The sequence below is a fragment of the Ambystoma mexicanum genome, chromosome 2p (assembly GCF_040938575.1).
Source record: "Ambystoma mexicanum isolate Mex_15411 chromosome 2p, UKY_AmexF1_1, whole genome shotgun sequence".
NCBI classification, from domain to species: Eukaryota; Metazoa; Chordata; class Amphibia; order Caudata; family Ambystomatidae; genus Ambystoma; species Ambystoma mexicanum.
In genome coordinates, this window is record NC_090923.1 from 1259668470 (window position 1) to 1259692442 (window position 23973).

The 23973-nt window shown below is 44.6% G+C and overlaps 4 non-coding genes across 4 annotated transcripts; all 4 read left to right on the top strand.

The window, feature by feature from the left end:
• The first annotated feature begins 5170 nt into the window (after positions 1-5170).
• Positions 5171-5277, top strand: LOC138568607 (U6 spliceosomal RNA). Its single transcript, XR_011302927.1, has one exon. It is a non-coding gene; the product is annotated as a U6 spliceosomal RNA (small nuclear RNA).
• A 2438-nt stretch (positions 5278-7715) lies between these two features.
• Positions 7716-7822, top strand: LOC138568608 (U6 spliceosomal RNA). Its single transcript, XR_011302928.1, has one exon. It is a non-coding gene; the product is annotated as a U6 spliceosomal RNA (small nuclear RNA).
• Positions 7823-13250: 5428 nt separating this feature from the next.
• On the top strand, positions 13251-13357 carry LOC138568609 (U6 spliceosomal RNA). The gene has a single exon (XR_011302929.1). It is a non-coding gene; the product is annotated as a U6 spliceosomal RNA (small nuclear RNA).
• Positions 13358-18793: 5436 nt separating this feature from the next.
• LOC138568610 (U6 spliceosomal RNA) lies at positions 18794-18900 on the top strand. Its single transcript, XR_011302930.1, has one exon. It is a non-coding gene; the product is annotated as a U6 spliceosomal RNA (small nuclear RNA).
• The last annotated feature ends 5073 nt before the right edge of the window (positions 18901-23973 follow it).

Here is a 23973-nt window from a genome sequence, read left to right on the forward strand (position 1 = left end):
GCTTCTTTTGTTTTTTTTATCCCATTCTACCAAACTCAGTATTATCACTTTCCCCCTTGTTCTGCACTCCAGCGTAAACTGCTTTGAGGTGATATTTGCAAAGATCGCTCTGAACTACAGCTTTACTTGCTTCTGGGCCTTAATCTTTAATTGGAGCTGAGCAGTGTACTCCGGACGTGGCTGCTTATAGTTGGTTGATTTCTTTTTTGATTTCTGTAACTTTCAAACAGTCCCATTGTGAAATACCATTGTCACAATGTGCTGCAGTGCATGAAAACTTAAAATTAATGGGAGGATTGAGGGAGAGGGAGAGGGGGGAAGAGAGAGGGCGGGAGGGTGTTAAGGAGTGAGTGAGTGAGGGAGGGAGGGAGGGAGGGAAGGAGGGAAGGAGGAGAGAGACAACAAAGAAAATATGGTATTTGGTGGCTATGTATTTGCATGGAAAAGATTTTAGGCTTTTAATCAAGGGGAAAGGGGCTCTGTGGCTGGTATCTCAGCCTGTTGATGCTTTGTTGAGTTGCTTGGAACATGCAAGTAAGGAGACCTGAAGCACTCCCGACCAGGTTGCATGTCTCCAAGTTACTGAAATCCCACAGACCTCCTCCCTGTGCCACAAAGTTCTGGGCACTGAGCTCTGCAGTTGTTTCCCACAGGTCGCCAAGTGCCCCAGATTTACTTTCTCATAGTTGCTAGTTACTGCTACCCCACCTCAACCACTATATTTCCCCCAGATACTTGCTACTGTGGAGTAAGCAGGGCTAAGAGAGAGGGAGAGGGGGTGTGCCTATGCAAAACATCTGCCAGTAAGCTTCCTGGGAGGTCATTCCATCTCACCAGCTGACACCTGGGCAGTGGCAGGTAATTTGGAGAACAGACATATTCGGACAGGCCACAGAGCAAAGGCTGGGCCGTTGATTGAGGATCCATTTAGCCATGTCTCCCTAAGTTACCGTGGTCCAGAAAAATTCCACCCTCAGCTCTTATAGAGAGGTCCTTGGCCGATCGTGGCCGATCAGGGCAGTGAAGGGTCAGGGGTGACTGCACACTGCCTCACTTTTTCACTGCTTTCTACAGCGGTAATGCCTTTGCAGAAGGGGCCTGTACAAGTGATGTTGTCCTGCGCTATGGGAAAGTGACATTTATCCACTGACATTAACCAAATTACTTGCGCTGTTCAATGCACATACATGCATAGAAATCATGTTATGTTTTTTTGGGGAAGGTCTAGAGGGTCCTGCTGATGATTTATTAAGCTGTCTGCTACTCTTGCTTTTACAGAGTCTTCCCTGCCCAGGCATGTTTAAGTCATACTGTATGTCCCTCCATTACAATGAAAACTCTGTTGAAAGCACAGAGGTACATAGGAATGGATCTGTTAAGAAATGAAACAAAAAGCCTGGAAAAATGTGGAAACGGGTAGGATTTGGACTTACAATTAACTAACAGTTAGATGTGCTATCCCTTGACCCACTGACCCCCTTTCCTTTTGTGTAATCCTTTTTTTCTCAGTAGGGTTTTCCAAAGTGGATTTCATATAAAAGATCCTAGACCTGCATTCTGTGGCACACATGCCTCATATCTCGTTGCTCTTGATAAACTCACATCATCTCTCACCAATATAAGCTGTAAAAGATTTTCAGGGCTTAGCCAAGCAAACTAGACGCGGGTCGAAGGTTGAGCAATCCTTTAATCAGCAGCAAAGTTAACATTGAAATCAGCCTCAGAATCTCTTAAAGGATGGTCCAATATCTGTTGCTGGCAGCGCGCAATGGGGCAGCCTGGGTGCTGACACCTTAAGCCATCTCCTGTTCTTGCCTTGTCCTTGATCCAGCCATGGGCCCACATACACTCAGAGGTACAGAGTGTTTCTCATGTCTATGGGTCTTCTGTGATGCTCTTACGCTTGCATCACACAGCCATCGTGATGGGGAGGGGGTGTCGATTTGCAAGCACCCTTGAGCATGAATCTTTTTATCTTTAAATATAATTGGCATTAAACCAAACCCTTTAGGACCAGATCAATACAGCAGCAAAGAATGCTGATGAATTGCTGTTTGCCGCTTAATCCCATAACATCCGACATCTAAATGGGGTTTGGTCAAATGTTTGCCATAACAAATGTCCTTATGTCAAAGAGCAGAAAGTCCAGAGGTCCTAATCAATGGTTTGGTTGGCTCTCCCTTTGCGCTTGCCTTAAGGCGTCAGCACCAGAGGCTGCCCGATTGCGCCCTGCAAGCAACCAGTGTTGGCCCATCCTTTAAGAGATTCTGAGGCTGATTTCAATGTTATTTTTGCTGCTGATTTAAGGATTGCTCAACCTTCAGCCCACGTCTAGTTTCCTTGGCTATGCCCTTGACATCTTTTACAGCTTGTATTGGTGGGAGATGATGTGAGTTTATCAAGAGCAACGGGATATGAGGCATGTGGGCCATAAAAAACAGGTCTAGGATCATTTTTATAAGAAAGTCTCTTTAAGTAGGGAACTTTGGACAACCCTGCTGAGAGCGAAAGGATTACACAAAAGGTAGGGGGGTCAGTGGGTCAAGGGATAGCACATCTGACTGTGAATCAGTTTATTGTAAGTCCAAATCCTACCTGTTTCAACATGTTTCCAGGCTTTTTGTTTCATTTCTTAACTGAACTTAACTTCCTATGTACCTCAGCAAAACATGTACTAATATTGGAATGAAAATGGGAAAATTGAATTGGCCCCTGCTTCAAAGGATGACACGCACATTCGTAAAGCATTCACTATTTTTGGCACACGACAGGACAGAAACTTTCTTAATCTGCAAGTCTTTATTTTTTAATACATCTTTTTTAATGAAGATTGAAATTGTATGTTCATACATATTACACGACAACACAATACATTTTGCGCCAAATTCAACACTAATGCCTCGGGAGCCGTTTACTTGTGAGTCCTATTGACTGAATGAACAGCCCCACCACCTTCAATTTCTTGACTTGTACTTTTAGAAGTGGCACGCTGCTTTTGTTTTTTTATCCCATTCTACCAAACTCGGTATTATCACTTTTCCCCCTTGTTGTGCACTCCAGCGTAAACTGCTTTAAGGTGCTATTTGCAAACATCGCTCTGAACTACCGCTTTACTTGCTTCTAGGCCTTAATCTTTAATTGTGGCTGAGCAGTGTACTCCGGATTTGGCTGCTTTTAGTTGGTTGATTCTTTTTTGATTTCTGTAACTTTCAAACAGTCCCATTGTGAATTACCATTGTCGCAATGTGCTGCAGTGCAGGGAAATTTAAAAGTAATGGTAGGGAGAGGACGAGGGAGAGGGAGGGGGGTTGTGGGTGGTGGAAGGGAGGGAGGGAGGGAGGAGAGAGAGACAGAGAGAGAGAAAACAAAGAAAATATGGTATTCGGGGGCTATGTGTTTGCATGGAAAAGATTTTAGGCTTTTAATCAAGTGGAAAGGGGGTCTGTGGCTGGTATCTCAGCCTGTTGATGCTTTGTTGAGTTGCTTGGAACATGCAAGGAAGGAGCCCTGAAGCACTCCCGACCAGGTTGCATGTCTCCAAGTTACTGAAATACCACAGACCTCCTCCCTGTGCCACAAAGTTCTGGGCACTGAGCTCTGCAGTTGTTTCCCACAGGTTGCCAAGTTCCCCAGATTTACTTTCTCATAGTTGCTAGTTACTGCTACCCCACCTCGACCACTATATTTTCCCCAGATACTTGCTACTGTGGAGTAAGCAGGGCTAAGAGAGAGGGAGAGGGGGTGTGCCTATGCAAATCATCTGCCAGTATGCTTCCTGGGAGGTCATTCCATCTCACAAGCTGACACCTGGGCAGTGGCAGGTAATTTGGAGAACAGACATATTCGGACAGGCCACAGAGCAAAGGCTGGGCCGTTGATTGAGGATCCATTTAGCCATGTCTCCCTAAGTTACCGAGGTCCAGAAAAATTCCACCCTCAGCTCTTATAGAGAGGTCCTTGGCCGATCGTGGCTGATCAGGGCAGTGAAGGGTCAGGGGTGACTGCACACTGCCTCACTTTTTCACTGCTTTCTACAGCGGTAATGCCTTTGCAGAAGGGGCCTGTACAAGTGATGTTGTCCTGCGCTATGGGAAAGTGACATTTATCCACTGACATTAACCAAATTACTTGCGCTGTTCAACGCACATACATGCAGAGAAATAATTTTATATTTTTTGGGGAAGGTGTAGAGGGTTCTGCTGATGATTCTTTTAAGCTGTCTGCTACTCTTGCTTTTACATAGAGTCTTTCCTGCCCAGGAATGTTTTACGGCCTACTGTATGTCCCTCCCTTACAACGAAAAATCTGTTGAAAGCACAGGGGTACATAGGAATGGATCTGTTAAAAAATGAAACAGAAAGCCTGGAACATGTCGGAACTGGTAGTGTTTGGATTTAGCACATTTGACTGTGAGTCAGTTTATTGTATCAGTTGACCCACTGACCCCCTTACCTCCTGTGTAATACTTTTGCTCTCGGTAGGGTTGTCCAAAGTTCCCTTCTTAAAGTGGCTTTCTTATAAAAAATACTAGACCTGCTTTTTGTGGCACACAAGCCTCATATCCCGTTGCAGTTGATAAACTCACATCATCTCCCACCAGTACAAGCTGTAAAGGAATTCCAGGGCTTATCCAAACAAACTAGACGTGGGTCAAGGTTGAGCAATCCTTAAATCAGCAGCAAAGTTAAAATTGAAATCAGCCTCAGAATCTTTTAAAGGACGGTCCAACATCTGTTGCTTACAGGGCTCAATCGGACACCCTCTGGTGCTGACGCCTTACCCACCTCCTGTTCTTGCCTTGTCCTTGATACAGCCATGGGCCCACATACACTCAGAGGTACAGAGTTTTTCTCATGTCTATGGGTCTATTGTGATGCTCTCAGGCTTGCATCACCCAGCCATTGTGATGGGGAGGGGGTGAAATTTTTACAAGCACCCGGGAGCATTAATCTTTCTATCTTTAAATATAATTGGCATTAAACTAAAACCCTTAAGGACCAGATCAATACAGCAGCAAAGAATGCTTATTCATTGTTGTTTGCCTCTTCATTTCATACCACCCGATATCTAAATGGTGTTTGGACTTTCTGCCCTCTGACATAAGGACATTTGGAATGGCAAACCTTTGACCTGAGATCCTAATGAATGGTTTGATTGACTCTCCCTTTGCGCTTGCTTCTGCAACACATGTACTAATATTGGAATGATAATGGGAAAATTAAATTGGCCCCTGCTCTAAAGGATGACACGCACATTCGTAAAGCATTCACTATTTTTGGCACATGACAGGACAGAAACTTTCTTAATTTGCAAGTCTTTATTTTTTAATAGATCTTTTTTAATGAAGATTGAAATTGTATGTTCATTCATATTACACGACAACACAATACATTTTGCGCCAAATTCAACACTAATGCCTCAGGAGCCTTTTACTTGTGAATCCTCTTGACTGAATGAACAGCCACGTCCCCTTGAATTTCTTGACTTGTACTTTTAGAAGTGGCATGCTTCTTTTGTTTTTTTTATCCCATTCTACCAAACTCAGTATTATCACTTTCCCCCTTGTTCTGCACTCCAGCGTAAACTGCTTTGAGGTGATATTTGCAAAGATCGCTCTGAACTACAGCTTTACTTGCTTCTGGGCCTTAATCTTTAATTGGAGCTGAGCAGTGTACTCCGGACGTGGCTGCTTATAGTTGGTTGATTTCTTTTTTGATTTCTGTAACTTTCAAACAGTCCCATTGTGAAATACCATTGTCACAATGTGCTGCAGTGCATGAAAACTTAAAATTAATGGGAGGATTGAGGGAGAGGGAGAGGGGGAAGAGAGAGGGCGGGAGGGTGGGAAGGAGTGAGTGAGTGAGGGAGGGAGGGAGGGAAGGAGGGAGGGAGGAGAGAGACAGAGAGAGAGAAAACAAAGAAAATATGGTATTTGGTGGCTATGTATTTGCATGGAAAAGATTTTAGGCTTTTAATCAAGGGGAAAGGGGCTCTGTGGCTGGTATCTCAGCCTGTTGATGCTTTGTTGAGTTGCTTGGAACATGCAAGGAAGGAGACCTGAAGCACTCCCGACCAGGTTGCATGTCTCCAAGTTACTGAAATCCCACAGACCTCCTCCCTGTGCCACAAAGTTCTGGGCACTGAGCTCTGCAGTTGTTTCCCACAGGTCGCCAAGTGCCCCAGATTTACTTTCTCATAGTTGCTAGTTACTGCTACCCCACCTCGACCACTATATTTTCCCCAGATACTTGCTACTGTGGAGTAAGCAGGGCTAAGAGAGAGGGAGAGGGGGTGTGCCTATGCAAATCATCTGCCAGTATGCTTCCTGGGAGGTCATTCCATCTCACCAGCTGACACCTGGGCAGTGGCAGGTAATTTGGAGAACAGACATATACGGACAGGCCACAGAGCAAAGGCTGAGCCGTTGATTGAGGATCCCTCTAGCCATGTCTCCGTAAGTTACCGAGGTCCAGAAAATTCCACCCTCAGCTCTCATAGAGAGGTCCTTGGCCGATCGTGGCCGATCAGGGCCGTGAAGGGTCAGGGGTGACTGCACACTGCCTCACTTTTTCACTGCTTTCTACAGCGGTAATGCCTTTGCAGAAGGGGCCTGTACAAGTGATGTTGTCCTGCGCTATGGGAAAGTGACATTTATCCACTGACATTAACCAAATTACTTGCGCTGTTCAACGCACATACATGCAGAGAAATAATTTTATATTTTTTGGGGAAGGTGTAGAGGGTTCTGCTGATGATTCTTTTAAGCTGTCTGCTACTCTTGCTTTTACATAGTCTTTCCTGCCCAGGAATGTTTTACGGCCTACTGTATGTCCCTCCCTTACAACGAAAAATCTGTTGAAAGCACAGAGGTACATAGGAATGGATCTGTTAAAAAATGAAACAGAAAGCCAGGAACATGTCGAAACTGGTAGTGTTTGGATTTAGCACATTTGACTGTGAGTCAGTTTATTGTATCAGTTGACCCACTGACCCCCTTACCTCCTGTGTAATACTTTTGCTCTCGGTAGGGTTGTCCAAAGTTCCCTTCTTAAGTGGCTTTCTTATAAAAAATACTAGACCTGCTTTTTGTGGCACACAAGCCTCATATCCCGTTGCAGTTGATAAACTCACATCATCTCCCACCAGTACAAGCTGTAAAGGAATTCCAGGGCTTATCCAAACAAACTAGACGTGGGTCAAGGTTGAGCAATCCTTAAATCAGCAGCAAAGTTAAAATTGAAATCAGCCTCAGAATCTTTTAAAGGACGGTCCAACATCTGTTGCTTACAGGGCTCAATCGGACACCCTCTGGTGCTGACGCCTTACCCACCTCCTGTTCTTGCCTTGTCCTTGATACAGCCATGGGCCCACATACACTCAGAGGTACAGAGTTTTTCTCATGTCTATGGGTCTATTGTGATGCTCTCAGGCTTGCATCACCCAGCCATTGTGATGGGGAGGGGGTGTCATTTTGCAAGCACCCTGGAGCATTAATCTTTCTATCTTTAAATATAATTGGCATTAAACTAAAACCCTTAAGGACCAGATCAATACAGCAGCAACGAATGCTTATTCATTGTTGTTTGCCTCTTCATTTCATACCACCCGATATCTAAATGGTGTTTGGACTTTCTGCCCTCTGACATAAGGACATTTGGAATGGCAAACCTTTGACCTGAGATCCTAATGAATGGTTTGATTGACTCTCCCTTTGCGCTTGCTTCTGCAACACATGTACTAATATTGGAATGATAATGGGAAAATTAAATTGGCCCCTGCTCTAAAGGATGACACGCACATTCGTAAAGCATTCACTATTTTTGGCACATGACAGGACAGAAACTTTCTTAATTTGCAAGTCTTTATTTTTTAATAGATCTTTTTTAATGAAGATTGAAATTGTATGTTCATTCATATTACACGACAACACAATACATTTTGCGCCAAATTCAACACTAATGCCTCAGGAGCCTTTTACTTGTGAATCCTCTTGACTGAATGAACAGCCACGTCCCCTTGAATTTCTTGACTTGTACTTTTAGAAGTGGCATGCTTCTTTTGTTTTTTTTATTCCATTCTACCAAACTCAGTATTATCACTTTCCCCCTTGTTCTGCACTCCAGCGTAAACTGCTTTGAGGTGATATTTGCAAAGATCGCTCTGAACTACAGCTTTACTTGCTTCTGGGCCTTAATCTTTAATTGGAGCTGAGCAGTGTACTCCGGACGTGGCTGCTTATAGTTGGTTGATTTCTTTTTTGATTTCTGTAACTTTCAAACAGTCCCATTGTGAAATACCATTGTCACAATGTGCTGCAGTGCATGAAAACTTAAAATTAATGGGAGGATTGAGGGAGAGGGAGAGGGGGGAAGAGAGAGGGCGGGAGGGTGGGAAGGAGTGAGGGAGGGAGGGAGGGAGGGAGGGAGGAGAGAGAGACAGAGAGAGAGAAAACAAAGAAAATATGGTATTCGGGGGCTATGTGTTTGCATGGAAAAGATTTTAGGCTTTTAATCAAGTGGAAAGGGGCTCTGTGGCTGGTATCTCAGCCTGTTGATGCTTTGTTGAGTTGCTTGGAACATGCAAGGAAGGAGACCTGAAGCACTCCCGACCAGGTTGCATGTCTCCAAGTTACTGAAATCCCACAGACCTCCTCCCTGTGCCACAAAGTTCTGGGCACTGAGCTCTGCAGTTGTTTCCCACAGGTCGCCAAGTGCCCCAGATTTACTTTCTCATAGTTGCTAGTTACTGCTACCCCACCTCGACCACTATATTTTCCCCAGATACTTGCTACTGTGGAGTAAGCAGGGCTAAGAGAGAGGGAGAGGGGGTGTGCCTATGCAAATCATCTGCCAGTATGCTTCCTGGGAGGTCATTCCATCTCACAAGCTGACACCTGGGCAGTGGCAGGTAATTTGGAGAACAGACATATTCGGACAGGCCACAGAGCAAAGGCTGGGCCGTTGATTGAGGATCCATTTAGCCATGTCTCCCTAAGTTACCGAGGTCCAGAAAAATTCCACCCTCAGCTCTTATAGAGAGGTCCTTGGCCGATCGTGGCCGATCAGGGCAGTGAAGGGTCAGGGGTGACTGCACACTGCCTCACTTTTTCACTGCTTTCTACAGCGGTAATGCCTTTGCAGAAGGGGCCTGTACAAGTGATGTTGTCCTGCGCTATGGGAAAGTGACATTTATCCACTGACATTAACCAAATTACTTGCGCTGTTCAACGCACATACATGCAGAGAAATAATTTTATATTTTTTGGGGAAGGTGTAGAGGGTTCTGCTGATGATTCTTTTAAGCTGTCTGCTACTCTTGTTTTTACATAGAGTCTTTCCTCCCCAGGAATGTTTTACGGCCTACTGTATGTCCCTCCCTTACAACGAAAAATCTGTTGAAAGCACAGAGGTACATAGGAATGGATCTGTTAAGAAATGAAACAAAAAGCCTGGAAAAATGTGGAAACGGGTAGGATTTGGACTTACAATTAACTAACAGTTAGATGTGCTATCCCTTGACCCACTGACCCCCTTTCCTTTTGTGTAATCCTTTTTTTCTCAGTAGGGTTTTCCAAAGTGGATTTCATATAAAAGATCCTAGACCTGCATTCTGTGGCACACATGCCTCATATCCCGTTGCCCTTGATAAACTCACTTCATCTCTCACCAATATAAGCTGTAAAAGATTTTCAGGGCTTAGCCAAGCAAACTAGACGCGGGTCGAAGGTTGAGCAATCCTTTAATCAGCAGCAAAGTTAACATTGAAATCAGCCTCAGAATCTCTTAAAGGATGGTCCAATATCTGTTGCTGGCAGCGCGCAATGGGGCAGCCTGGGTGCTGACACCTTAAGCCATCTCCTGTTCTTGCCTTGTCCTTGATCCAGCCATGGGCCCACATACACTCAGAGGTACAGAGTGTTTCTCATGTCTATGGGTCTTCTGTGATGCTCTTACGCTTGCATCACACAGCCATCGTGATGGGGAGGGGGTGTCGATTTGCAAGCACCCTTGAGCATGAATCTTTTTATCTTTAAATATAATTGGCATTAAACCAAACCCTTTAGGACCAGATCAATACAGCAGCAAAGAATGCTGATGAATTGCTGTTTGCCGCTTAATCCCATAACATCCGACTTCTAAATGGGGTTTGGTCAAATGTTTGCCATAACAAATGTCCTTATGTCAAAGAGCAGAAAGTCCAGAGGTCCTAATCAATGGTTTGGTTGGCTCTCCCTTTGCGCTTGCCTTAAGGCGTCAGCACCAGAGGCTGCCCGATTGCGCCCTGCAAGCAACCAGTGTTGGCCCATCCTTTAAGAGATTCTGAGGCTGATTTCAATGTTATTTTTGCTGCTGATTTAAGGATTGCTCAACCTTCAGCCCACGTTTAGTTTCCTTGGCTATGCCCTTGACATCTTTTACAGCTTGTATTGGTGGGAGATGATGTGAGTTTATCAAGAGCAACGGGATATGAGGCATGTGGGCCATAAAAAACAGGTCTAGGATCATTTTCATAAGAAAGTCTCTTTAAGTAGGGAACTTTGGACAACCCTGCTGAGAGCGAAAGGATTACACAAAAGGTAGGGGTGTCAGTGGGTCAAGGGATAGCACATCTGACTGTGAATCAGTTTATTGTAAGTCCAAATCCTACCTGTTTCAACATGTTTCCAGGCTTTTTGTTTCATTTCTTAACTGAACTTAACTTCCTATGTACCTCAGCAAAACATGTACTAATATTGGAATGAAAATGGGAAAATTGAATTGGCCCCTGCTTCAAAGGATGACACGCACATTCGTAAAGCATTCACTATTTTTGGCACACGACAGGACAGAAACTTTCTTAATCTGCAAGTCTTTATTTTTTAATACATCTTTTTTAATGAAGATTGAAATTGTATGTTCATACATATTACACGACAACACAATACATTTTGCGCCAAATTCAACACTAATGCCTCGGGAGCCGTTTACTTGTGAGTCCTATTGACTGAATGAACAGCCCCACCACCTTCAATTTCTTGACTTGTACTTTTAGAAGTGGCACGCTGCTTTTGTTTTTTTATCCCATTCTACCAAACTCGGTATTATCACTTTTCCCCCTTGTTGTGCACTCCAGCGTAAACTGCTTTAAGGTGCTATTTGCAAACATCGCTCTGAACTACAGCTTTACTTGCTTCTAGGCCTTAATCTTTAATTGTGGCTGAGCAGTGTACTCCGGATTTGGCTGCTTTTAGTTGGTTGATTCTTTTTTGATTTCTGTAACTTTCAAACAGTCCCATTGTGAATTACCATTGTCGCAATGTGCTGCAGTGCAGGGAAACTTAAAAGTAATGGTAGGGAGAGGACGAGGGAGAGGGAGGGGGGTTGTGGGTGGTGGAAAGGAGGGAGGGAGGGAGGGAGAGAGGGAGGGAGGGAGGGAGGGAGGGAGGAGAGAGAGACAGAGAGAGAGAAAACAAAGAAAATATGGTATTCGGGGGCTATGTGTTTGCATGGAAAAGATTTTAGGCTTTTAATCAAGTGGAAAGGGGCTCTGTGGCTGGTATCTCAGCCTGTTGATGCTTTGTTGAGTTGCTTGGAACATGCAAGGAAGGAGACCTGAAGCACTCCCAACCAGGTTGCATGTCTCCCATTTACTGAAATCCCACAGACCTCCTCCCTGTGCCACAAAGTTCTGGGCACTGAGCTCTGCAGTTGTTTCCCACAGGTCGCCAAGTGCCCCAGATTTACTTTCTCATAGTTGCTAGTTACTGCTACCCCACCTCGACCACTATATTTTCCCCAGATACTTGCTACTGTGGAGTAAGCAGGGCTAAGAGAGAGGGAGAGGGGGTGTGCCTATGCAAATCATCTGCCAGTATGCTTCCTGGGAGGTCATTCCATCTCACAAGCTGACACCTGGGCAGTGGCAGGTAATTTGGAGAACAGACATATTCGGACAGGCCACAGAGCAAAGGCTGGGCCGTTGATTGAGGATCCATTTAGCCATGTCTCCCTAAGTTACCGAGGTCCAGAAAAATTCCACCCTCAGCTCTTATAGAGAGGTCCTTGGCCGATCGTGGCCGATCAGGGCAGTGAAGGGTCAGGGGTGACTGCACACTGCCTCACTTTTTCACTGCTTTCTACAGCGGTAATGCCTTTGCAGAAGGGGCCTGTACAAGTGATGTTGTCCTGCGCTATGGGAAAGTGACATTTATCCACTGACATTAACCAAATTACTTGCGCTGTTCAACGCACATACATGCAGAGAAATAATTTTATATTTTTTGGGGAAGGTGTAGAGGGTTCTGCTGATGATTCTTTTAAGCTGTCTGCTACTCTTGCTTTTACATAGTCTTTCCTGCCCAGGAATGTTTTACGGCCTACTGTATGTCCCTCCCTTACAACGAAAAATCTGTTGAAAGCACAGAGGTACATAGGAATGGATCTGTTAAAAAATGAAACAGAAAGCCAGGAACATGTCGAAACTGGTAGTGTTTGGATTTAGCACATTTGACTGTGAGTCAGTTTATTGTATCAGTTGACCCACTGACCCCCTTACCTCCTGTGTAATACTTTTGCTCTCGGTAGGGTTGTCCAAAGTTCCCTTCTTAAGTGGCTTTCTTATAAAAAATACTAGACCTGCTTTTTGTGGCACACAAGCCTCATATCCCGTTGCAGTTGATAAACTCACATCATCTCCCACCAGTACAAGCTGTAAAGGAATTCCAGGGCTTATCCAAACAAACTAGACGTGGGTCAAGGTTGAGCAATCCTTAAATCAGCAGCAAAGTTAAAATTGAAATCAGCCTCAGAATCTTTTAAAGGACGGTCCAACATCTGTTGCTTACAGGGCTCAATCGGACACCCTCTGGTGCTGACGCCTTACCCACCTCCTGTTCTTGCCTTGTCCTTGATACAGCCATGGGCCCACATACACTCAGAGGTACAGAGTTTTTCTCATGTCTATGGGTCTATTGTGATGCTCTCAGGCTTGCATCACCCAGCCATTGTGATGGGGAGGGGGTGTCATTTTGCAAGCACCCTGGAGCATTAATCTTTCTATCTTTAAATATAATTGGCATTAAACTAAAACCCTTAAGGACCAGATCAATACAGCAGCAACGAATGCTTATTCATTGTTGTTTGCCTCTTCATTTCATACCACCCGATATCTAAATGGTGTTTGGACTTTCTGCCCTCTGACATAAGGACATTTGGAATGGCAAACCTTTGACCTGAGATCCTAATGAATGGTTTGATTGACTCTCCCTTTGCGCTTGCTTCTGCAACACATGTACTAATATTGGAATGATAATGGGAAAATTAAATTGGCCCCTGCTCTAAAGGATGACACGCACATTCGTAAAGCATTCACTATTTTTGGCACATGACAGGACAGAAACTTTCTTAATTTGCAAGTCTTTATTTTTTAATAGATCTTTTTTAATGAAGATTGATATTGTATGTTCATTCATATTACACGACAACACAATACATTTTGCGCCAAATTCAACACTAATGCCTCAGGAGCCTTTTACTTGTGAATCCTCTTGACTGAATGAACAGCCACGTCCCCTTGAATTTCTTGACTTGTACTTTTAGAAGTGGCATGCTTCTTTTGTTTTTTTTATTCCATTCTACCAAACTCAGTATTATCACTTTCCCCCTTGTTCTGCACTCCAGCGTAAACTGCTTTGAGGTGATATTTGCAAAGATCGCTCTGAACTACAGCTTTACTTGCTTCTGGGCCTTAATCTTTAATTGGAGCTGAGCAGTGTACTCCGGACGTGGCTGCTTATAGTTGGTTGATTTCTTTTTTGATTTCTGTAACTTTCAAACAGTCCCATTGTGAAATACCATTGTCACAATGTGCTGCAGTGCATGAAAACTTAAAATTAATGGGAGGATTGAGGGAGAGGGAGAGGGGGGAAGAGAGAGGGCGGGAGGGTGGGAAGGAGTGAGGGAGGGAGGGAGGGAGGGAGGGAGGGAGGAGAGAGAGACAGAGAGAGAGAAAACAAAGAAAATATGGTATTCGGGGGCTATGTGTTTGCATGGAAAAGATTTTAGGCTTTTAATCAAGTGGAAAGGGGCTCTGTGGCTGGTATCTCAGCCTGTTGATGCTTTGTTGAGTTGCTTGGAACATGCAAGGAAGGAGACCTGAAGCACTCCCGACCAGGTTGCATGTCTCCAAGTTACTGAAATCCCACAGACCTCCTCCCTGTGCCACAAAGTTCTGGGCACTGAGCTCTGCAGTTGTTTCCCACAGGTCGCCAAGTGCCCCAGATTTACTTTCTCATAGTTGCTAGTTACTGCTACCCCACCTCGACCACTATATTTTCCCCAGATACTTGCTACTGTGGAGTAAGCAGGGCTAAGAGAGAGGGAGAGGGGGCGTGCCTATGCAAATCATCTGCCAGTATGCTTCCTGGGAGGTCATTCCATCTCACAAGCTGACACCTGGGCAGTGGCAGGTAATTTGGAGAACAGACATATTCGGACAGGCCACAGAGCAAAGGCTGGGCCGTTGATTGAGGATCCATTTAGCCATGTCTCCCTAAGTTACCGAGGTCCAGAAAAATTCCACCCTCAGCTCTTATAGAGAGGTCCTTGGCCGATCGTGGCCGATCAGGGCAGTGAAGGGTCAGGGGTGACTGCACACTGCCTCACTTTTTCACTGCTTTCTACAGCGGTAATGCCTTTGCAGAAGGGGCCTGTACAAGTGATGTTGTCCTGCGCTATGGGAAAGTGACATTTATCCACTGACATTAACCAAATTACTTGCGCTGTTCAACGCACATACATGCAGAGAAATAATTTTATATTTTTTGGGGAAGGTGTAGAGGGTTCTGCTGATGATTCTTTTAAGCTGTCTGCTACTCTTGTTTTTACATAGAGTCTTTCCTCCCCAGGAATGTTTTACGGCCTACTGTATGTCCCTCCCTTACAACGAAAAATCTGTTGAAAGCACAGAGGTACATAGGAATGGATCTGTTAAGAAATGAAACAAAAAGCCTGGAAAAATGTGGAAACGGGTAGGATTTGGACTTACAATTAACTAACAGTTAGATGTGCTATCCCTTGACCCACTGACCCCCTTTCCTTTTGTGTAATCCTTTTTTTCTCAGTAGGGTTTTCCAAAGTGGATTTCATATAAAAGATCCTAGACCTGCATTCTGTGGCACACATGCCTCATATCCCGTTGCCCTTGATAAACTCACTTCATCTCTCACCAATATAAGCTGTAAAAGATTTTCAGGGCTTAGCCAAGCAAACTAGACGCGGGTCGAAGGTTGAGCAATCCTTTAATCAGCAGCAAAGTTAACATTGAAATCAGCCTCAGAATCTCTTAAAGGATGGTCCAATATCTGTTGCTGGCAGCGCGCAATGGGGCAGCCTGGGTGCTGACACCTTAAGCCATCTCCTGTTCTTGCCTTGTCCTTGATCCAGCCATGGGCCCACATACACTCAGAGGTACAGAGTGTTTCTCATGTCTATGGGTCTTCTGTGATGCTCTTACGCTTGCATCACACAGCCATCGTGATGGGGAGGGGGTGTCGATTTGCAAGCACCCTTGAGCATGAATCTTTTTATCTTTAAATATAATTGGCATTAAACCAAACCCTTTAGGACCAGATCAATACAGCAGCAAAGAATGCTGATGAATTGCTGTTTGCCGCTTAATCCCATAACATCCGACTTCTAAATGGGGTTTGGTCAAATGTTTGCCATAACAAATGTCCTTATGTCAAAGAGCAGAAAGTCCAGAGGTCCTAATCAATGGTTTGGTTGGCTCTCCCTTTGCGCTTGCCTTAAGGCGTCAGCACCAGAGGCTGCCCGATTGCGCCCTGCAAGCAACCAGTGTTGGCCCATCCTTTAAGAGATTCTGAGGCTGATTTCAATGTTATTTTTGCTGCTGATTTAAGGATTGCTCAACCTTCAGCCCACGTTTAGTTTCCTTGGCTATGCCCTTGACATCTTTTACAGCTTGTATTGGTGGGAGATGATGTGAGTTTATCAAGAGCAACGGGATATGAGGCATGTGGGCCATAAAAAACAGGTCTAGGATCATTTTTATAAGAAAGTCTCTTTAAGTAGGGAACTTTGGACAACCCTGCTGAGAGCGAAAGGATTACACAAAAGGTAGGGGTGTCAGTGGGTCAAGGGATAGCACATCTGACTGTGAATCAGTTTATTGTAAGTCCAAATCCTACCTGTTTCAACATGTTTCCAGGCTTTTTGTTTCATTTCTTAACTGAACTTAACTTCCTATGTACCTCAGCAAAACATGTACTAATATTGGAATGAAAATGGGAAAATTGAATTGGCCCCTGCTTCAAAGGATGACACGCACATTCGTAAAGCATTCACTATTTTTGGCACACGACAGGACAGAAACTTTCTTAATCTGCAAGTCTTTATTTTTTAATACATCTTTTTTAATGAAGATTGAAATTGTATGTTCATACATATTACACGACAACACAATACATTTTGCGCCAAATTCAACACTAATGCCTCGGGAGCCGTTTACTTGTGAGTCCTATTGACTGAATGAACAGCCCCACCACCTTCAATTTCTTGACTTGTACTTTTAGAAGTGGCACGCTGCTTTTGTTTTTTTATCCCATTCTACCAAACTCGGTATTATCACTTTTCCCCCTTGTTGTGCACTCCAGCGTAAACTGCTTTAAGGTGCTATTTGCAAACATCGCTCTGAACTACAGCTTTACTTGCTTCTAGGCCTTAATCTTTAATTGTGGCTGAGCAGTGTACTCCGGATTTGGCTGCTTTTAGTTGGTTGATTCTTTTTTGATTTCTGTAACTTTCAAACAGTCCCATTGTGAATTACCATTGTCGCAATGTGCTGCAGTGCAGGGAAACTTAAAAGTAATGGTAGGGAGAGGACGAGGGAGAGGGAGGGGGGTTGTGGGTGGTGGAAAGGAGGGAGGGAGGGAGGGAGAGAGGGAGGGAGGGAGGGAGGGAGGGAGGGAGGAGAGAGAGACAGAGAGAGAGAAAACAAAGAAAATATGGTATTCGGGGGCTATGTGTTTGCATGGAAAAGATTTTAGGCTTTTAATCAAGTGGAAAGGGGCTCTGTGGCTGGTATCTCAGCCTGTTGATGCTTTGTTGAGTTGCTTGGAACATGCAAGGAAGGAGACCTGAAGCACTCCCAACCAGGTTGCATGTCTCCCATTTACTGAAATCCCACAGACCTCCTCCCTGTGCCACAAAGTTCTGGGCACTGAGCTCTGCAGTTGTTTCCCACAGGTCGCCAAGTGCCCCAGATTTACTTTCTCATAGTTGCTAGTTACTGCTACCCCACCTCGACCACTATATTTTCCCCAGATACTTGCTACTGTGGAGTAAGCAGGGCTAAGAGAGAGGGAGAGGGGGTGTGCCTATGCAAATCATCTGCCAGTATGCTTCCTGGGAGGTCATTCCATCTCACAAGCTGACACCTGGGCAGTGGCAGGTAATTTGGAGAACAGACATATTCGGACAGGCCACAGAGCAAAGGCTGGGCCGTTGATTGAGGATCCATTTAGCCATGTCTCCCTAAGTTACCGAGGTCCAGAAAAATTCCACCCTCAGCTCTTATAGAGAGGTCCTTGGCCGATCGTGGCCGATCAGGGCAGTGAAGGGTCAGGGGTGACTGCACACTGCCTCACTTTTTCACTGCTTTCTACAGCGGTAATGCCTTTGCAGAAGGGGCCTGTACAAGTGATGTTGTCCTGCGCTATGGGAAAGTGACATTTATCCACTGACATTAACCAAATTACTTGCGCTGTTCAACGCACATACATGCAGAGAAATAATTTTATATTTTTTGGGGAAGGTGTAGAGGGTTCTGCTGATGATTCTTTTAAGCTGTCTGCTACTCTTGCTTTTACATAGTCTTTCCTGCCCAGGAATGTTTTACGGCCTACTGTATGTCCCTCCCTTACAACGAAAAATCTGTTGAAAGCACAGAGGTACATAGGAATGGATCTGTTAAAAAATGAAACAGAAAGCCAGGAACATGTCGAAACTGGTAGTGTTTGGATTTAGCACATTTGACTGTGAGTCAGTTTATTGTATCAGTTGACCCACTGACCCCCTTACCTCCTGTGTAATACTTTTGCTCTCGGTAGGGTTGTCCAAAGTTCCCTTCTTAAGTGGCTTTCTTATAAAAAATACTAGACCTGCTTTTTGTGGCACACAAGCCTCATATCCCGTTGCAGTTGATAAACTCACATCATCTCCCACCAGTACAAGCTGTAAAGGAATTCCAGGGCTTATCCAAACAAACTAGACGTGGGTCAAGGTTGAGCAATCCTTAAATCAGCAGCAAAGTTAAAATTGAAATCAGCCTCAGAATCTTTTAAAGGACGGTCCAACATCTGTTGCTTACAGGGCTCAATCGGACACCCTCTGGTGCTGACGCCTTACCCACCTCCTGTTCTTGCCTTGTCCTTGATACAGCCATGGGCCCACATACACTCAGAGGTACAGAGTTTTTCTCATGTCTATGGGTCTATTGTGATGCTCTCAGGCTTGCATCACCCAGCCATTGTGATGGGGAGGGGGTGTCATTTTGCAAGCACCCTGGAGCATTAATCTTTCTATCTTTAAATATAATTGGCATTAAACTAAAACCCTTAAGGACCAGATCAATACAGCAGCAACGAATGCTTATTCATTGTTGTTTGCCTCTTCATTTCATACCACCCGATATCTAAATGGTGTTTGGACTTTCTGCCCTCTGACATAAGGACATTTGGAATGGCAAACCTTTGACCTGAGATCCTAATGAATGGTTTGATTGACTCTCCCTTTGCGCTTGCTTCTGCAACACATGTACTAATATTGGAATGATAATGGGAAAATTAAATTGGCCCCTGCTCTAAAGGATGACACGCACATTCGTAAAGCATTCACTATTTTTGGCACATGACAGGACAGAAACTTTCTTAATTTGCAAGTCTTTATTTTTTAATAGATCTTTTTTAATGAAGATTGAAATTGTATGTTCATTCATATTACACGACAACACAATACATTTTGCGCCAAATTCAACACTAATGCCTCAGGAGCCTTTTACTTGTGAATCCTCTTGACTGAATGAACAGCCACGTCCCCTTGAATTTCTTGACTTGTACTTTTAGAAGTGGCATGCTTCTTTTGTTTTTTTTATTCCATTCTACCAAACTCAGTATTATCACTTTCCCCCTTGTTCTGCACTCCAGCGTAAACTGCTTTGAGGTGATATTTGCAAAGATCGCTCTGAACTACAGCTTTACTTGCTTCTGGGCCTTAATCTTTAATTGGAGCTGAGCAGTGTACTCCGGACGTGGCTGCTTATAGTTGGTTGATTTCTTTTTTGATTTCTGTAACTTTCAAACAGTCCCATTGTGAAATACCATTGTCACAATGTGCTGCAGTGCATGAAAACTTAAAATTAATGGGAGGATTGAGGGAGAGGGAGAGGGGGGAAGAGAGAGGGCGGGAGGGTGGGAAGGAGTGAGGGAGGGAGGGAGGGAGGGAGGGAGGAGAGAGAGACAGAGAGAGAGAAAACAAAGAAAATATGGTATTCGGGGGCTATGTGTTTGCATGGAAAAGATTTTAGGCTTTTAATCAAGTGGAAAGGGGCTCTGTGGCTGGTATCTCAGCCTGTTGATGCTTTGTTGAGTTGCTTGGAACATGCAAGGAAGGAGACCTGAAGCACTCCCGACCAGGTTGCATGTCTCCAAGTCACTGAAATCCCACAGACCTCCTCCCTGTGCCACAAAGTTCTGGGCACTGAGCTCTGCAGTTGTTTCCCACAGGTCGCCAAGTGCCCCAGATTTACTTTCTCATAGTTGCTAGTTACTGCTACCCCACCTCGACCACTATATTTTCCCCAGATACTTGCTACTGTGGAGTAAGCAGGGCTAAGAGAGAGGGAGAGGGGGCGTGCCTATGCAAATCATCTGCCAGTATGCTTCCTGGGAGGTCATTCCATCTCACAAGCTGACACCTGGGCAGTGGCAGGTAATTTGGAGAACAGACATATTCGGACAGGCCACAGAGCAAAGGCTGGGCCGTTGATTGAGGATCCATTTAGCCATGTCTCCCTAAGTTACCGAGGTCCAGAAAAATTCCACCCTCAGCTCTTATAGAGAGGTCCTTGGCCGATCGTGGCCGATCAGGGCAGTGAAGGGTCAGGGGTGACTGCACACTGCCTCACTTTTTCACTGCTTTCTACAGCGGTAATGCCTTTGCAGAAGGGGCCTGTACAAGTGATGTTGTCCTGCGCTATGGGAAAGTGACATTTATCCACTGACATTAACCAAATTACTTGCGCTGTTCAACGCACATACATGCAGAGAAATAATTTTATATTTTTTGGGGAAGGTGTAGAGGGTTCTGCTGATGATTCTTTTAAGCTGTCTGCTACTCTTGTTTTTACATAGAGTCTTTCCTCCCCAGGAATGTTTTACGGCCTACTGTATGTCCCTCCCTTACAACGAAAAATCTGTTGAAAGCACAGAGGTACATAGGAATGGATCTGTTAAGAAATGAAACAAAAAGCCTGGAAAAATGTGGAAACGGGTAGGATTTGGACTTACAATTAACTAACAGTTAGATGTGCTATCCCTTGACCCACTGACCCCCTTTCCTTTTGTGTAATCCTTTTTTTCTCAGTAGGGTTTTCCAAAGTGGATTTCATATAAAAGATCCTAGACCTGCATTCTGTGGCACACATGCCTCATATCCCGTTGCCCTTGATAAACTCACTTCATCTCTCACCAATATAAGCTGTAAAAGATTTTCAGGGCTTAGCCAAGCAAACTAGACGCGGGTCGAAGGTTGAGCAATCCTTTAATCAGCAGCAAAGTTAACATTGAAATCAGCCTCAGAATCTCTTAAAGGATGGTCCAATATCTGTTGCTGGCAGCGCGCAATGGGGCAGCCTGGGTGCTGACACCTTAAGCCATCTCCTGTTCTTGCCTTGTCCTTGATCCAGCCATGGGCCCACATACACTCAGAGGTACAGAGTGTTTCTCATGTCTATGGGTCTTCTGTGATGCTCTTACGCTTGCATCACACAGCCATCGTGATGGGGAGGGGGTGTCGATTTGCAAGCACCCTTGAGCATGAATCTTTTTATCTTTAAATATAATTGGCATTAAACCAAACCCTTTAGGACCAGATCAATACAGCAGCAAAGAATGCTGATGAATTGCTGTTTGCCGCTTAATCCCATAACATCCGACTTCTAAATGGGGTTTGGTCAAATGTTTGCCATAACAAATGTCCTTATGTCAAAGAGCAGAAAGTCCAGAGGTCCTAATCAATGGTTTGGTTGGCTCTCCCTTTGCGCTTGCCTTAAGGCGTCAGCACCAGAGGCTGCCCGATTGCGCCCTGCAAGCAACCAGTGTTGGCCCATCCTTTAAGAGATTCTGAGGCTGATTTCAATGTTATTTTTGCTGCTGATTTAAGGATTGCTCAACCTTCAGCCCACGTTTAGTTTCCTTGGCTATGCCCTTGACATCTTTTACAGCTTGTATTGGTGGGAGATGATGTGAGTTTATCAAGAGCAACGGGATATGAGGCATGTGGGCCATAAAAAACAGGTCTAGGATCATTTTTATAAGAAAGTCTCTTTAAGTAGGGAACTTTGGACAACCCTGCTGAGAGCGAAAGGATTACACAAAAGGTAGGGGTGTCAGTGGGTCAAGGGATAGCACATCTGACTGTGAATCAGTTTATTGTAAGTCCAAATCCTACCTGTTTCAACATGTTTCCAGGCTTTTTGTTTCATTTCTTAACTGAACTTAACTTCCTATGTACCTCAGCAAAACATGTACTAATATTGGAATGAAAATGGCAAAATTGAATTGGCCCCTGCTTCAAAGGATGACACGCACATTCGTAAAGCATTCACTATTTTTGGCACACGACAGGACAGAAACTTTCTTAATCTGCAAGTCTTTATTTTTTAATACATCTTTTTTAATGAAGATTGAAATTGTATGTTCATACATATTACACGACAACACAATACATTTTGCGCCAAATTCAACACTAATGCCTCGGGAGCCGTTTACTTGTGAGTCCTATTGACTGAATGAACAGCCCCACCACCTTCAATTTCTTGACTTGTACTTTTAGAAGTGGCACGCTGCTTTTGTTTTTTTATCCCATTCTACCAAACTCGGTATTATCACTTTTCCCCCTTGTTGTGCACTCCAGCGTAAACTGCTTTAAGGTGCTATTTGCAAACATCGCTCTGAACTACAGCTTTACTTGCTTCTAGGCCTTAATCTTTAATTGTGGCTGAGCAGTGTACTCCGGATTTGGCTGCTTTTAGTTGGTTGATTCTTTTTTGATTTCTGTAACTTTCAAACAGTCCCATTGTGAATTACCATTGTCGCAATGTGCTGCAGTGCAGGGAAACTTAAAAGTAATGGTAGGGAGAGGACGAGGGAGAGGGAGGGGGGTTGTGGGTGGTGGAAAGGAGGGAGGGAGGGAGGGAGAGAGGGAGGGAGGGAGGGAGGGAGGGAGGAGAGAGAGACAGAGAGAGAGAAAACAAAGAAAATATGGTATTCGGGGGCTATGTGTTTGCATGGAAAAGATTTTAGGCTTTTAATCAAGTGGAAAGGGGCTCTGTGGCTGGTATCTCAGCCTGTTGATGCTTTGTTGAGTTGCTTGGAACATGCAAGGAAGGAGACCTGAAGCACTCCCGACCAGGTTGCATGTCTCCAAGTTACTGAAATCCCACAGACCTCCTCCCTGTGCCACAAAGTTCTGGGCACTGAGCTCTGCAGTTGTTTCCCACAGGTCGCCAAGTGCCCCAGATTTACTTTCTCATAGTTGCTAGTTACTGCTACCCCACCTCGACCACTATATTTTCCCCAGATACTTGCTACTGTGGAGTAAGCAGGGCTAAGAGAGAGGGAGAGGGGGTGTGCCTATGCAAATCATCTGCCAGTATGCTTCCTGGGAGGTCATTCCATCTCACAAGCTGACACCTGGGCAGTGGCAGGTAATTTGGAGAACAGACATATTCGGACAGGCCACAGAGCAAAGGCTGGGCCGTTGATTGAGGATCCATTTAGCCATGTCTCCCTAAGTTACCGAGGTCCAGAAAAATTCCACCCTCAGCTCTTATAGAGAGGTCCTTGGCCGATCGTGGCCGATCAGGGCAGTGAAGGGTCAGGGGTGACAGCACACTGCCTCACTTTTTCACTGCTTTCTACAGCGGTAATGCCTTTGCAGAAGGGGCCTGTACAAGTGATGTTGTCCTGCGCTATGGGAAAGTGACATTTATCCACTGACATTAACCAAATTACTTGCGCTGTTCAACGCACATACATGCAGAGAAATAATTTTATATTTTTTGGGGAAGGTGTAGAGGGTTCTGCTGATGATTCTTTTAAGCTGTCTGCTACTCTTGTTTTTACATAGAGTCTTTCCTCCCCAGGAATGTTTTACGGCCTACTGTATGTCCCTCCCTTACAACGAAAAATCTGTTGAAAGCACAGAGGTACATAGGAATGGATCTGTTAAGAAATGAAACAAAAAGCCTGGAAAAATGTGGAAACGGGTAGGATTTGGACTTACAATTAACTAACAGTTAGATGTGCTATCCCTTGACCCACTGACCCCCTTTCCTTTTGTGTAATCCTTTTTTTCTCAGTAGGGTTTTCCAAAGTGGATTTCATATAAAAGATCCTAGACCTGCATTCTGTGGCACACATGCCTCATATCCCGTTGCCCTTGATAAACTCACTTCATCTCTCACCAATATAAGCTGTAAAAGATTTTCAGGGCTTAGCCAAGCAAACTAGACGCGGGTCGAAGGTTGAGCAATCCTTTAATCAGCAGCAAAGTTAACATTGAAATCAGCCTCAGAATCTCTTAAAGGATGGTCCAATATCTGTTGCTGGCAGCGCGCAATGGGGCAGCCTGGGTGCTGACACCTTAAGCCATCTCCTGTTCTTGCCTTGTCCTTGATCCAGCCATGGGCCCACAT